The sequence below is a fragment of the Peromyscus leucopus genome, chromosome 16_21 (assembly GCF_004664715.2).
Source record: "Peromyscus leucopus breed LL Stock chromosome 16_21, UCI_PerLeu_2.1, whole genome shotgun sequence".
Lineage (NCBI taxonomy): Eukaryota > Metazoa > Chordata > Mammalia > Rodentia > Cricetidae > Peromyscus > Peromyscus leucopus.
The window spans coordinates 6,072,938-6,089,088 of record NC_051084.1 but is presented as its reverse complement, the minus strand read 5'-3'; the positions used below and the strand labels follow the sequence as shown (position 1 = coordinate 6,089,088).

The 16,151-nt window shown below is 51.7% G+C and overlaps 1 protein-coding gene across 2 annotated transcripts in view; it reads right to left on the bottom strand.

The window, feature by feature from the left end:
• Positions 1 to 16,151, bottom strand: part of Ptk7 (protein tyrosine kinase 7 (inactive)) — a 63,459-nt gene that overhangs the window by 46,746 nt on the left and 562 nt on the right. The gene's annotated exons all lie outside the window — the stretch shown is intronic.

The following is a 16,151-nucleotide window of genomic DNA, read 5'->3' as shown; positions in this document are numbered from 1 at the left end:
GCCTTAAATATCACTCACCCTTCACTACTTCTAATGAATGCAAATGATTCAGCAACAGAAACACTTAGCCTGGAGTGAAATCCAGCTTTGTGTGGCTGCCTTCGTCAACTGACAGCCCAGGCAGATGGTCCTGCCGAAGCCTCGTGCGCCCAGGCTAGCCCAGGCCGCCCCTGCACATGCAGGACAACAGTGGGGACAGAAGGCAGGAAGTCCACAGTAAGAGGAAAGACCTACCCTCCCCGGGACCAGGTGCAGACTCTCACATCTCAATCTCTTTACGACACTGCTTCAGGGCAGAGAGCAAAGTGTAAAGGGGTGGGGGGCAACAAAAGGTATTTCTTTGATCTGAGAAAGGGGCTGATCCCAGGCACCTCAAAGACCTGTCTGGTCATCACACATCCTGCATTCAAGGGCACTTCTCCAGAGACATGCCCACCCCCCCTCGAGTCCGCTCTGAAGTCAGAGAGGGTGTCAGATCCCTCTGGACTACAGTTACTGATAGTTGTGAGCCGCCACGTGGCCGATGCCAGGGACCTGTGGCCGATGCCCTGGCTGACGCCAGGGACCTGAGGAACTCAGCAACAGAGAACCTGAAAGACCCACTTGGATCCTTCATGGCAACAGCAGCAGCACGGACAGGGTAAATAACCCAATTGACACCTTGTTTTCAGAATTCCCTTTTGGCAGCAGAAATGGAAAGCAATTTGTCAGGAGTCTTCAGAGCAACTCTGAAGGAATTCCCTTCCAACCCCGGCTCAGAGGGATGTCTTGTCCCTCCCGTCAGCCTCATCAACACCTCTCTCTGGGGCTGAGGTCTTGGCTGGCCCAGCACAGCCTCTGTGAATTCAGCTGTCCCCGGAGTTCACCTACGTTGCCAGCAGCTGGCTGGAGATCCACAGAGGTCCACCCAAGTTCTCCTGGCCTTTCCTAGTCACTGATGTAAATGAGGTAACAGGGTCACTAGACCAAAACAGACAACTAGTTAAGCTCTGAACAACTAAGGAGTCACAGCCTGGGACATCAAGAGCTTCCGGGCTGAGGCTATAGCTCAGCTGGCAGAGGACGAAGGAAGCTCTGGGTCCTATGTCCAGCACTGCATAAACCTGGGGTGGTAGGAGGTACATATCTGTAATCCCAGAATTAAGATGGTAGAAGCGAGAAGATCAGAGTTCAACGCCACCCTTGGCTACACTGTGAGCTCCAGCCAAGCCAGTCTGCATCACCTGTGACCTTGTCTTCAAAAAAAATTTTTTTTAAGGGGGTGGGCGATAGCTGGGGAGATTGTTCAATGGTTAAGAGCACTTGCTGCTCTTGCAGAGGACCCAGGTTCTGTTCCCAGCACCCACATAGAGGCTCACAGTTCTAGGGGACCTTCCGGCCTCCTCAGGCATCAGGCATGCATGTAGGGCACATCCGTCCATCCAAGCAAACTATTTAAGTACACAGAGATAAACAAATCTTTGAATAAAGGAGTATGGGGTCTTCAAGTGTTAGTATCTACACCTGCAGATTCAACCCACCACACAGGGATTACTGTTTCAGGTTTATTTGTTTTATTAGTTTGTGATTATAAGTGTTTTGCCTCCGTGGATATGTGTGCACCATTGCATGTCTGGCACCCACTGAAGTCAGAGAGGGTGTCAGATCCCTCTGGACTGGAGTTACAGATGGTTGTGAGCCGCCATGTGGGTGCGGGGAATAGAACCCTGGTCCTCTGCAAGAGCAACAAGTGCCCCTAACCACTAAGCCACCTCACCAGTCACAGCTGGATTTTTTAAAATGCTTCTTTACTGGGCGTTAATACACACACACACACACACACACACACACACACACACACACACACACACACAGGGTGGGGAGTGCAAGACCACACTGGGAGGCAAAGGAAGGCAGATATCTGTGAGGTCAGGTCAGCCTGGTCTACAAAGAGAAGTCCAGAACAGCCAGGGCTACATAGAGACCCTGTCTCCAAAAAAAACAACCCTTTGATAATAGTCTCTGAATAATGCAATAATGCAGTATAATGACTCCACTGTATTAGATAGTAGAAGTAGTCTAGACAGGGTTTTAAATCCACAAGAGACTGCACAGGCCTTATGCAAAAATCATGACATTTATTTATTTTTTTGCTTTGTCTAGCTGGTTGGTTTGGTTGGCAGAGCTAGGGATCGACCCCAGGGCCTTGTTTACATGCACTGAAGAGCACCATGCTGGTGGCTCTACCCCACATCCCTCCATGCCCTTCACTATAATAGACTGGAGCATCATAGAAGGGCTGAGCACCAGTGCCCATGGAGGGCCCGCTGAACGCTGTTGACCCTGTTTGATTTTTGGTTTTGTTTATGGGAAACTGAACCCCACACCTCACAGCGCTAGGCAAGAGTCCGACCACTTAGCTGTGTTCTCAGTGTTCTTTTTCATTTGGACATAGGTCTTACTAAGTTACCCAAGGTAGGCTTGAACTTACTCTGAAGTCCAGGCAAGCCTTGAACCTGTGATGCTCCTGCCTCAGCTTACTGAGTAGCTAGGGTCACAAGCCAGCGCCGCCAATCTCAGCTGGCTGACTCGGCCACTTTCTGACTTCCCACTGTTTTAGACGCACTCCAAATGTAAGTTGTCTGGCATCTAAGTATATCACAGGGAAAGAGCATGGCTCCTTCACTTCTCTGGGGTAGAAACGAATCACCCACAACACACGATTCTTCAGAACACGTCCAAATGGCTGCAGGGACAGCTTACTGGATAAGAGCACTCCGCTGTGCAGACATGAGACCTAGGTTCCAATCCCAGAACCTGTGATTGTTTGGTTGATGATTGATTGATTGATTTTGAGGCAGGGTTTCTCTGTGTAACAGCCTCGGCTGTCCTAGAACTCACTTTGTAGACCAGGCTGGCCTGGAACTCAGAGATGCACAGTGCTGGGATTAAAGGCGTGCACCACCATGTCCGGCCACTATAATTGTTTTTTAAAGCTGGTCAGAGCTGCACACCCTAGCTCTGGAGGAGAGAGGGGAGCATCACCAGGGTTGCTGCAGCCAGCCTCGATAAAATCATGGGAAAAGCCAGTTCCAGTGAGGGACCCTGTCTGTGTCAAGGGAATGAGCAGGTCCTCAGCGGCTTCTTGTGGACTCTGCACTCATGCAGCTGAACACACGTGCGCACTCCATGACTCCTGGGTCCTGGAGCAGCATGCTGCATGTTTGACTCAGGTGATCTACTAATCACCCCCTTTTCTACCAGGGTGCAGCTTCCCAGAGTTAGAATTCGGGGACAAGAGAATGAACCCACCCTGGAAGCCCCTAAGAGGGTGGCATGCCCAAGCCTTACTGAAGTGACACAAGTTCTGGTCTGGACACTCGGACGACAGGGACGCTCTTCCTTTCTTCACCCCACAGCCCACCCATCCCTGCATCACGTGAACCAGAACTCAACCAAGCTGAGCATTTCGGTCGGAAACGGGTCTGGTGGCACAGGCCTGTATCTCCAGATACTCAGAAGACTGAGGCAGGAGAATTACACAGGCAACTTAGTGAGGCCCTGTCTCAAGGTGAAAAAGTTGGGGGAGGGGAGCTCGGATGTAGCTCAGCGGTAAAATGCTTACGTAGTATGAGGATAGTTCCTGGTTCAATCCCCAGTATCATCAAGAAAATAAAAACAAATGTAAATAGTTTAAAAATGACAGCAATCCCACCCCACGAGTTTCCAGGAGGGCTGAGCGAATGCAGCAGCGGCAGAGAGCATCTGCCTCATACGCACACACAATGCCCTGGTTTGAACCCCCAGTACACATACTTCCTGAGCTTCTGGGCTACTTGGGTCCCCCTAAAGTAGGAAAGATACATTCCAATAGACCTGGGTAACCAAAACAGAATGGACGGTACCAGCTGTCTGTTAGGGTCAACCCACAAGGGTGTGGCCGAAGGGAGCCAAGGCTACAGCCTCCTGCCTGCCTCAGGCTTGCCCCGTTCAGCTCTCCAGACCCTGAACTTGCTGCTCTTCATCCTGGACCTCTCTGAGCCCTTCTCTGAAGCCCTGGCTCCTTAATTTCTCCGTTCTGGCTGTGTCCTAATTCACCCACAGGACATCCATTCCTGGAATGAATCTCCAATCTCTGCCAGGAACAGCCCAGCTTTTAAATGAAGACTGCAGCCACAGCCTTGCTCTTTCCTTAACCGTTTTGCTGGCTTGGAAACTCCCACCTCCTCGGCTGGACAGCTCTGGACAGCTCTTGCTTTCTGAGAGCGTCAACCAACGCTGTCCCCCGTCTCCGGTTCCCCCCCCCCCCCAGCTTAGAGTGCAGCCTCCTCACACTTTCAGTCTCTCTTGTACTCACCTGTCAGATTAGAGGAAACAGCTTCTATTGAAAGGCACTAGAGGGTGGGAACAAACACAGGCCTATAAATTCATCACCCTCACCAGTGACAACCCCTTTACTGCCCTCACTCCATCACACACGGGGTCCTTCCTGGAGGACAAATTTCAAAAATGCCGCTGACTTTTCACGTGGACCGTTATTTAATGGACTAAGGAAAATGTGGACCAAAATGCTACCTAACTGACCATAGTTAGATGCTCATGTTAGAGACATGATAATGTGAGAGGTGCACCACAAGCCGGGGAGCCGGCGCCTGCACCGTCCGTCTCTCTCAATTCTACTGGGACGGGGGCTGCTATCTCCAGCCTACAGAAGGGGAAACAGCCACGTGGTTAAGGTCTCTTAGTGAAAAAATCGCGTGTGGAACAAAGAGCATCAAGATGGCTTAGCCCGGAAAGCTGCTGCTGTGTGAGCCATGAGTTCAATCCCCGAGTCCCTGGAACCCTTGGCACACGGAGAACACTGGCTCCCGAAAGTCACTATCTGGCCTACACACATGTTGGGGCAAGCAAAGCCCCCCCCCCTTCTCCCTCCCCACAAATATATAAAAAGAAAAACTATTAAAAGAAATCACGGAGCCAGAGCTCAGTTCCTGAACAGATTTCTGCTTTTTCCTTGGTGCGGGAGGGTGGGCGGGCACTCCCACAGACCCCCGCGGGGGAGCTGCTGCCCATCACAGGCCAACAGCACTGTTTGGCCCATGAAAACCCAGGTCTTTTCTCGGCGGCGGCGGCGGCAGCGGCACCTTCGGCACCTTCACAAAAGGGAAACAGGTTTTGCCAGCGCCTCCCAGCAGAGCTGGCTGGAAGCAAGGGGAACTTCTCAGCCAACTTACTCTATATAAAGCACATTTAACGATCCTTTCAAGTCCAGAGAGTGAGAGAAGGAAGGGGTCATTGGAAACCTGATACTGCGGCAGCTAAGCCAGAGGGACGGGCCCTTAGCATCAGCCCCTGGGGATAAACACCCTCCCAAACCTCTTTGTCTGCCAGACAGATACTTCCTGGAGGGGCAGGAGACTGCAAAACTTTTTATGGCAAGCCCACCTAAGGACACCCCTCCACCAGAGACCTGGCCGGGATCTCTGGCCAACCCACCTAACCATAAACCTTCTATCTCCCCCAGACCTGCTGGGGTCCCTCTCTCCACAAATACCTGTGACCGCCATAAACGCCCTGAAACAGCCCGGTTTACTGCCCAGCCTGCCGCTGCTAAATGAGGGCATTTGTTTCAAATTTGCAAATACCGACAGCGGTGGAAACCTAAGTCCACCCCTAAAATGCAATGTTCTGCATTCCTCCGGGCCTGAAGCACCACGCTTCAAAAGCTTCCAGAGGCCCTAGCTGTTTACTCACTGGTGGGGCCACTGGGTGAGGTACTTCCCTACTCCCTGAGGAGGCTCCTTTGATCCGGGCAGAGTGGGAATGGTAGAAAGGGGTGCCACCCTCACCGGCCCGGGCTAGCCTGGGCCCACGCTCTCCTGCCCCCTGGGTCACCCACGGCAGCCCTGGAGAGCTGGAAAAGGGAAATCTCGTGGGAAGGCCCAAGTAGAGACTCGCCTAAAATTGCTGCCTGGAGACAGAGCAGGCCCATCTTCAAAGGGCCCTGGAGACAAAGAAGGTTAGTGGAGGCCGGCCCGGCATGGGAGACTGAGACAAAGCTCCAGGACCTGGGCCTCCCCCGCAGCACAGAGAGCAAATCCCCCACCACCAAAAACAAAACCCACGAAGCGAACAGGGTCACTGTCAAAACTAGGCTGAATGTTTACTAAATGCAAGCCTCTTGTTTGGAAAAGGTGGGGGACAGAAGGTTCCCCCCAAGCCCTCTGCAGCTCCCCAACCCCAGGGCAGAGGGGAAGCTCATATCACAGTCTCCCCAAGCTGTTTCCTAAACCAAGCCTTTTCTCTAAGTCGGTGTGTTTAACGATTGGTTTAATCTCTTAAATTAACCGAAGTGGGGAAGTGAAAGGCTCTTTATGGCTGGAACAAGGCCCCCAGCACTTCCTTTCTTCTTTCTCCCCTTAAACCGCAAGACAAGGTGTCCTTTGTTCCTAATGGGCTTTGTTTTCAGGTGGCAGGGAACAGACTCTCAAATGTCACCCTCGCCCTCGGCCTATCGTCTCTCCTAAGGACCCCTGGGTCTGAAGGAGCCTTCCTTCCCTCTCTTCCCGGGCTGGGAAACAGCTCAGCTTTGTTTTTCTAAGAGGTGAACTACCCAGCGGGTCAGACCCCCGGAGTTGCTACCTTACAGTACAGAAGAGACGCTTCGCTTCACGGTGGAACTTCAGGATTTCAGACGCCAAAGGCAAACCTACGCAGGATCCTCAAGAAGGCAACGGCTGAGCCGAAGAGGGAACTTTCGGGCACACAGCACGTCAGAGGCTTTGGTCCAACCTGACTCTCATGAAGGTCAAAGGGCTTAACTCTAAGGTCATCAGACCCCTGCCAAGTGTAACCTGGAGCACTGTGACCACTGCATGGTGACTCCGATACCACCTACATGGGATTTAGCCCAGCCTAGCCCAATGCGCACTCCTAGCAAGCAGCCATGATCTGGAATGGGGCAGCACCCTACAGCTTTGACCTTCCAAAAGCAAGGAAGAGAGAAGGGGAGTCATGAGCAAAGAGCAAACCACAGGTCTCCAGGACAGCATCCCAGACCTGTACAGCACACAGCGACTCTGACTGTAGCTCTTAAAACATTTCAGATCCACAGAGACCTCTGAATGGGTCCCTGAAAGTCTCAACCTCACTGTTTAATACACAAAGTAGGAAGGAGATGGCAATCTGCATATTGGAGTCCGACAAAACCCTCCATGAAGGGATCTCTTCATACACTCTTTGTCCAGAAAGAGCAAAGTTTATCCGCTCTCTGGCTGCGGCAGAGTCCTCTTACACTGTCTGTAAAATCCTTTCCCACACCTCCACCATTTCACAGCTTCCAGTGACAATGACCGACGTACCCAGGGACTGAAGTGGAGGCCACAGCAGAAACTTGGAATTCTGGTCTCAGCTTTTCAGTGCTGAGCAGATCTTTCTTGTGTGCCTCAGTTTACCTGTCAAGTGTATACTCACCGACCCCTCCCAAGCCACCCTGTCTGATCTACACTGAGCCTTGGTGAGGACCCAGTGTCGGCATGAGTGAAGAAGACATCCTGTAAAAAACTGGGTGCAGTTTGGGGCTATTGCAGATTGGGGCCCTTTCCTGGCTTCAAGACCCACTTCGGATAAAAAGGGGAGTAGCCAGGTATAAATCTGGGCCCTTGTTCAAAGAAAGGCTCTCAATCTTCTCCCCACCTCAACAACTCTTCCCCGGGCATGGTAACATACACAAGTCACCCCAGCCCTAGGGAGGTCGAGGATGAAGAGTTCAAGACCAACCTCAGATACACAGCGAATGCAGGCCAAGTGAGCATGGCTACACGAGACTGTCTCAAAGTCACCTACGTGAGTGGCACAGCTCTGAGGGTGAAGATGCCCGCCATCAAACCTGACCACCCGGGTTCCCTCCCTGGGACCAACATTATGGGAGGAAGAACTGAAGCCCACAGTTGTCCGTTGTCCGTCACCAGCACATGCTCATAAACATCTTTAAATGCATTTAAAAAATTAACAACTCCCCCTGTCAAAAATCCCCTCAAACGCCATGTCTCCCAGACTCAGAAGGCATGGACATCTCCCAAAGCCCCCTGAGCTGGAGCCTTCAAAGCCCCTCTAAGGCTGAGGCATACACCTTCCCACAGATTCCTCTGCCTGTATTGCCTGTCCCCAGGGAGAGACAGGGAAGCCCGAGGCTGTGGAATGGAATGTGGGATAATCTCCAGGCAGCCTCTTCAGACTCAGCCAGCCTTCTGCGCCTTTATCACAGGAAGCCGGAAGCCTGCATCTATCTGCCAGGCAGCAAAATCTTCTGTCGGGTGAGGAGCCAACAAGCCTAGGCCTCAGCAGCTCCAGACGGAGATGCCATGGGGTGGGTGAGTTCCAGGAGCCTGCCCAGGAGTCTTCTATTACAGGTTACGGGTGGCAGTACTGGGCCCATTTCAACATTCTGTATGTCAGGCCAACTGTCATGGAGAGGGCTCCTTTGAAACATCCACGGACAGGTCACTGAAATCATCTTACGTCATCAGGTAAGACACAGAGCTGCTGATTCCAAAGCCTTCATTCCAACTGGACAGCCGTGACTAACTCTGGGTTGTGCACCACTGATGCCCGGCTAGAGAGCTAATATCAAGACATAAATGAGCCAAAGTCCAGAGCTCTCCTACAGTGTTACACTCACCTGGAAGATGGATCCCAATTTCGTTCTTTCTTTTTGTTCTGCAGTGCTGGGAATCGAACCCAAGGCCCTGCGTGTGACAGGCGAGTACTCTCCCGCTGAGCCACCACCCCAGCCACAGACAGCCATTTCTAACGTCCACAGAGGCACCATTGAAGCTGGCTGCTGGGACACCTCAGCAGTCCCCAGGGTATACACACACACACACACACACACACACACACACACACACACACACACACCTCCGTGCTTCTCCACCCTACTCCCAAGAAGGGGGGCACAAAAGAGCCAGTATGTCCCCTGAAGGGGAGGCCACGCATGCTAGTCTCACTCCTGCTCCATCCCTGACCACAAAGCACCTCCCACCTCCTTGTGGGGGTGAGAGAAGTTCCCACTTGTTACACAGAGCTGCTGACGAGGGAAACCCCCAGACCGCGCGCGCACGCGTGATGATAGAAGTCCTTCCTTTGGGTCCTGGAAGCATCAGCCTGGGCTGCAAGAAGCCAGAACACCAACTCCCTGGGTGAACCTCAGCATGCTGAGAGACGGTGGCCCCGAACCAGTAACGACCCCCACTTAGGATGAGGTCGGAGGAGAGTTCCCACCAGGAAATGCTTCGTGGCTGTGCCCACGTTTCAAAACTGCAGTTGGAACATTGAGACCTGTTTAGAAAAATCACGCTTTGGGGCTGAGGTGGTGGCCCTTCCTGAGCATCTGCCCTGCATTCACAAGGCCCAGGTTCCATCCCAGTGCCACCAAAAAAAAAAAAAAAAGACTGTGCTGCAAAACTTGGACACTAACCCTAACATTCAGGAAAGGTTGGTACCGAAAAGGTCTCTGGGAAGTCCTCAAGATAAGCCAGGAGCCGCTTCTGGATATTAGCCCTCTCCACACCTCAAGGATGGGTGGGTTAACAACGATCAGGGTCATGCCACTAAGCAGACAGGGAAACTGAGGCTCAGAAAGGTTGATTAACCAGCTCACGGCCGTTGTAGCTATACAGCAATGGTGGAGGACCAGCGTATGGAACATCGCTCCCAGAGTCAGCAGGAAATTCTTCCCTTTGCCACACAGGGATGCAAAGATCCAAGTTCTCAGGGCCCATCTGACACCTTCAAGTCAGTCGAAGACTACTGCCTGGATCTTCTCAGAAACGGCAGCTCCTTCCCCTCTCCCCCCCCCAAGGCCCTCCCACTCCATCTGCTCCAGCTACATCTTGGACTTACAGTCCCATACATTCTGGAATGTTCTACTATACGTTCTGATATACATCTCTCCACCTTTTGTTTTGTTTTCCAAGATAGGGTCTCACTACATAACCCTGGCTGTCCTGGAACTCACTTTGTAGACCAGGCTGGCCTTGAACTCGTGAGACCCGCCTGCCTCTGCCTCCCAAGTGGTGGGATTAAAGGTGTGGGTCACCACTACCACTGGGTTTACATCTCTCCATCTTGTCTCCTCCCCAGCTCCTGGCTGCCCCAAGACACCTCCACCCTTTGAAGACACTCAGACATTGTAAAGGGCTTCTCAAAGCCCCTCAATACCGACACCACCTCTTTTCTTGCCACGGCACCTCCATTTCAGACTGACAAATCTCCCTTCCTAGCCAGACCTGATGGTACATGCTTATAATCTCAACACTCAGGAGACTGAGGCAGGAAAACTGAGTCTGAGGCTAGCCTGAGCTACATAGCAAGCTTGAGGCTTATCTGGCCTATTAATAATACCGCCTCACCAGGCATGGTGGCACATGCCGTCGGGAGGCAGAGACTGCAGATCTCTGAGTTTGAGGCCAGCTTGGTCCAAGAAGCAAGTTCCAGGACAGCTACAAAGAGAAACCCTGTCTCAAAAAACCAAAATTAAATACATAAGTAAATAAAAAAAAAAAATAATAAAACAAAAGAATTCTTCCCGCTACTCAATATTAGAATTTTCTAACAAGCTCTTTACAAATGCAATTACCCTTTGAAATCTGGATTGGCTATTCAAAAATTACAATATAATCTAATAAAGAAGAAGAAAAAGCCTTTGGTGACCCTCCCCCAACGATCCTGATTGACATGTCTGTCCTAAGGCCTAGGAAACACAGATTTTAATGAACTTGAATAACTCTCTTCCCCCTCACCCACCCACCCACTCTGCTTTACTCTCGACCATATGTCTTGAGAGCCACCCCACCTCTGTCTTCCTCAGGATCTCTACCCCACATTTTGGGACCCCATTTTCAGAAGTTCCAGGCACACTTAAGCAAGGTCACACATACCCTGCTCATTCACCGCCCAGGCTTCCGAGAGGATGAGCCGGGACTTTGCAGGACACCTAGCAGGGACGAGTCCACGCCGGGGCTCCCCGCTCAAGGCAGGGGGACCATGGCAAGCTAAAGGAAGTGGCAGGGGAAGGGACCAGCGAGCAGCAACACAGACTGCTGTCTGTGCAGCATTCCTGGGAGGGAAATGCTCTAAGGCAGAGAAGAAAGGAGGATGGAAAAAGTGACATGCACAGAGGGCTTCCTCAAACCACTGATTAGCCGTGGCGGCGGCAGCGCCAGTGCCCCCGAAGCGCCACGGGGCACGGCAGGGGTGACTATGCACTTGGCAGTGAACTTAGAGAACCCCAGGATGGAAGGCGAACCCAGCACGCCATAATGGTAAGGCCTCCCTGCTAAGCACACGGAGGAGCGGGGTGGGCAGTACCCCCAGGGCAAGTGAGGGCCTGAACCCACAACCACAGCCCAGCCCAGAAGCCAGTCACATGGCTCCAGCCAGAGCTGGAGCCTGGGCACGGCAGCAGAGAGGCGGCCACTGGGGTTTGAGAAAGCAGAGGGAGTCGAGGGACACAGACCAAGGAGACCCAGCCCTGTCTGAACCCCTTTCTTCCATCAGGAAAACACCGAAGCCCGAGGCCCTGGCCCTAAACGGCTCTTGGTTCCTGTCGTAACCAGCTAACCTCCATCCCAGATGAGTCTCACAGAAGCTAGGCTGGCTTAAATACAAGCTCACTCAGACACCCAAACTCCCAATATGGAAGCGTGAGTCCTAACAAGGCAGCTGTCGGAGCCGGGGCAAAGCCTTCCTCTATGAACAAAGTGGTCCTGAAAAGTTGCCTTGATAAAAAAAAAAGACACCAACTCCTTCAGGAAAAGCAGTAATTCTAAAAGGAGCTAAAACTCACATTATTTAATGTTATAAACTTCCCAGAGTTGGCCGGGTGGTGGTGGTGGTGGTGGTGGTGGTGGTGGTGGTGGTGGTGGTGGTGGTGCACGCCTCTAATCCCAGCACTCGGGAGGCAGAGGCAGGCGGATCTCTGTGAGTTCGAGGCCAGTCTGGTCTACAGAGCGAGATCCAGGAAAGACGCAAAGCTACACAGAGAAACCCTGTCTCGAAAAACAAAACAAAAACAAAAACAAAAACCAAAAAAAAAAAAAAACTTCCCAGAGCCTGCATACATCAGCAGGCAAGTTTCTTAACAAAATCAAATTCAAATTAAACCCAAAGTTCAGTAACTTTTAAATTTCCACATCAAGAGCAGGAAAAAAGAAAAAAGAAAAAAAAAAAAAAAGAGCAGGAAAGATGATGTCTCATTGGGTAAAGGCACTTGCCGCCAATCCAGATGACCTTCGTTCCAACCCCTAGGGGCCACACGGTGGAAGGAGAAAACCAACTTCCAAAAAATTGCCCCCTGACCTCCACAAATTCATCCACAAACACAATAAATAAATAAATACTAAAATAATAAATGCATGAATCATGGCCAGAAGTATTCAGAGAAACAAAATTACTTAATGTGTGTTTTAAAATCTTCACATACTATAGGAAGTCTCGGCCTCTCTTCCACGGTTGCAACAGGAGAGCCCTGTTTTTGAACTTCTATTATATAGGAGGAATGTCTACACAAGCCTTGTGGAGAGCCCTGAAAATGCAGACAGCAGCTGGGCATGGTACTCCCGGTACCTGAGAGGTTCAGGCAGGAGAACCATGAGCCTCAAGTCAACCTAAGCTACAAAAAGAAACCAGTTTCTGATTCTGACCTCTTCACTCAGGGGTGCTGATGTCACCTGGCTCAAGGCTTTCTTTGGAATAGCAAAGTTACAGGATGTCTCGGCCACACACATTCACCGCATTAGTTTCTTCGTCCATAGCCTCTTGGGGCAAGACAGCTCTGCACACAGAGGTGGCTGTCCATGCCCAGACACACCACCACATCAAAAATCAGAAAAGCCAGCCGGGGAACAGGGGGAGGGGGTCCGTCCCCTTGATTCCGCCATGATGGAGCAGATCACCAGAGGGATAATGAGCACTGTAACCCCAGAGAGGCTGGACTGGGCACACAGACACCCCCCACCCCACCCCCACCCCCACCCCAGTGCCTAACTTGGCCATTCCTTCTCTCTCTTTCCCTCCCCTTTTCTAATGGACCAGGATGAGGATCCACTATAAAGGAGACTTCGTGCTAAAGGAATCCCACTAGGAGGGAAATCCAACTAGGACAGAAATACAGACACTACCTTTAAGGATGGGAGAGGCCATGGCAGCCCAGTCAGACTGTGCCTAGTGTGCGGAGACCCCTTGAACTGAACCCCAGTACTGCATAAAACTGGGCACGGTGGCACATCTGTAATTCAACAGGCAGGAGATCGGGAGTTCAAGGGCATCCTTGGCTACACAGCAAGGTCAAGGTCAGTAGAGGCTCCATGAGACTCTGGGAGAGAGAGACTGATTCTACAGGTTGGTGGTTCTCGGAAGCGGAGCAGAGGGAGCCACACACAGGAGAGCGAAGGCCCGGGTGGAGAAACACAAGTGTGTTTCAGGAGATGGAAACATGGCTAACATGGAGGCCTCCAGCAGCTGAGACACGTTTATTGCTGAAGATGATTATAAAGCTAGAAAGGTGCATCGGGCCGGTGGTGGCGCACACCTTTGATCCCAGCACTCCCGAGGCAGAGGCAGGTGGATCTCTGAATTCAAGGCTAGCCTGGTCTACAGAGCTAGTTTGGGGTGGGGAAGTGGAAGAGGGGAAACTGTAATCAGTATGTAAAATAAATTTTTAAATTTTTAATTAAAAAAAGAAAGAGCAAGTTTCAGGACAGCCAGAGCTGCCAGAGCTACACAGAGAAACCCCATCTTGGAACCAAAAAAGAAAAGAAAAAGAAAGAGTGAAGAGAAAAAGAAATGTGCATAGCCTGAGCGCTGACATCAGCCCCTGCTGCTCTGGCCGCGCTGTCCGGGGGTGATGTGAAGATTACCCGTGCCCTCCCCCGCCAAAGCCACCACTGATAGAAGCGAGGACCAGATCTGAATTACAGGCTGCAGAGTGCTGGGGGATCCTGTCCTCAGTACAGCAGAAAGTGAGGATTCAGCTTCCACGGAGATGCAAAAGCCTGACCTGAGGACCAGAACAGGAGAGAGGAACAGGTAGAGATCCCTGACCAAAGAGATGGTTTGAAGGAGCCTCCACGCATGACAGGCTGAGCAGCGTCCCTGCGACCCACCTCAAAAGGAGAGAACAGATTGCTGTCAGCTGTCTCTGACCTCCACAAGTGCACTGTGACGTGTGTGTGCACACACACAAATAAACATAATAAATAAGTTAACAACAGAAAAGAATCCCAGTTTTGGCCAGGTGTGGTCCTACTATCCTCTAGTCTCATCATTCAGGAGGCTGAGGCAGGAGAATCATGAGATCTAAGGCCAGGGAGGACTGCACAATGAGTCTAGGGCCAGCCGGAGAGCGTACAAGACCCTGTCTCAAAAAACAGGGGGTGGAGGAATTCTAGGTTCCAAACCTTAAGCCCTCTCTTCATCCACCGTATTTATCACACCAGGGATCTCAAGGTTTGGAAAGTAACTCGGACATTTACAGCATAATTACCCAAACTTCAAAATCTGAGCAGTCCAGGTCCCCAGCCCCAACCTTATTAACATCGAGGTCCTGCTACAACTTCAGTTAATGACACAGTTAAACAAGATGGAAAAATGTACTGTGATCTATTAAAAAAAAATCCCTGCCCCCTGAAAACACACATCTGGGGTGGGTAGAGTCCCTGGATTTCACCAGAACAGCAGGCGCCTCACTGAAACTGTTTACGGCACATAGGCAGATTCCACACCAAGGCACATTTGGTGGAACTGATTTAAGGCCCTCATTAAAATGTTTCTTTGCGGAGCACAAGATACCCCCAACTCCCTCCTGTCCCCACTTCCTCTCACACACACCCTCCCCCGGGGCACCCATCACTGAAGTTCCCATCTCCAGAGTGCTCACAGAAGAAACTCAGCAATTATACTGCAAGGGCCCCATCTCCACCAGAATTTCCCTTTGACTTCAGAAAGACAAACCACAGCAGCAGAGACAGCCACATCCAGCAGAGCCACACACCAAAGCTCACCAGGCAGCCCAGGAGGCCTGTGAGCTGGCTGCTTACCCATATGGCTGGGCCCTCATCCTAGCTGTGTTTAAAAAAAAAAAAAACTTCCATACTTCCTCCGGGAGCAGATGTGGGACTTTGCCATGAGCAATAACTACCACACACATAAGGAACACGCGGTAACTCCAGAAACACCAGCTAGGAATTCCCAGGACGAGTTCTTTCTGGACTCTGCTTACCTCTTTTTGTGTAAGTGGGGTGGGAGAGACTTTGATTCTCTGGCCCCTAAACCCTCAACAGCTGGTCAGGAAAATGACAGCGGACAATTCCCTGCCCCTGCCCTCCCGGCTGGCACTCTTTAAAGGAATGGTTAAGGGATCACCTCAGGCTGTCCCCTGGGCAGAATGTCTCCCCAAAGAGGGCTGTTTTGCAGACCATCAGAGGCGGTTTTGTCTCCGAAGGTGAAGGAGCCGTCCTTCGGTCCTTGCTGATTGGGACCAGCAAAATGGGTATTTAAGTAGCTCGGCGATTTCCGGTTAAATCCCTTCCAACACCTTTAATGGTGACTGACTTTCAGGTGTGATCAGTCAGGAAATAAAATCTGGCGACGGGGGTGCCCCTTGTTTGCCCTGGAGATGTGGGCCACACCCTCATCAAAGTACAGAGGCCCTCCACGAAAAGCCAGAGTTGGGCTTCTTTTTTTTTTTCTTTGCCTTTCTGCCCTTAGGAGGACAGATATTTCTTTGCTCCCAGAGCACGGACAGGATGGAAATCCAGGAAACAGCAAAGCCCGTCCGCACCTTGGCAAGCGGGCCAAGCCCGATTTTGGCAGCGGCCTTCACTCATTAGTCACCACTACAGTCTGGGACCCTCGGCTCCCGGGATACGACCCTGGCACCGAGTGGGCTCAAGGCTCGGGCCTAGTTGGAGGAGGAGACGAGGCACCCCTCAGTCTAACCTGCCCTCACCGGCAGGGCCATCTGGGGTTCCAGCTTTGCCCCGGAACTTTCAGGGAGGGAGCCGGGCGCGTCGGGCCGTCATAGGTAACAAAGCTCCGCGCCAGGCGCGCCCTAGGTCGGGTCGGTCGGGATCAGGACCCAGGCCGGTCCCCCTCACCTGGGCTCCAAGGCC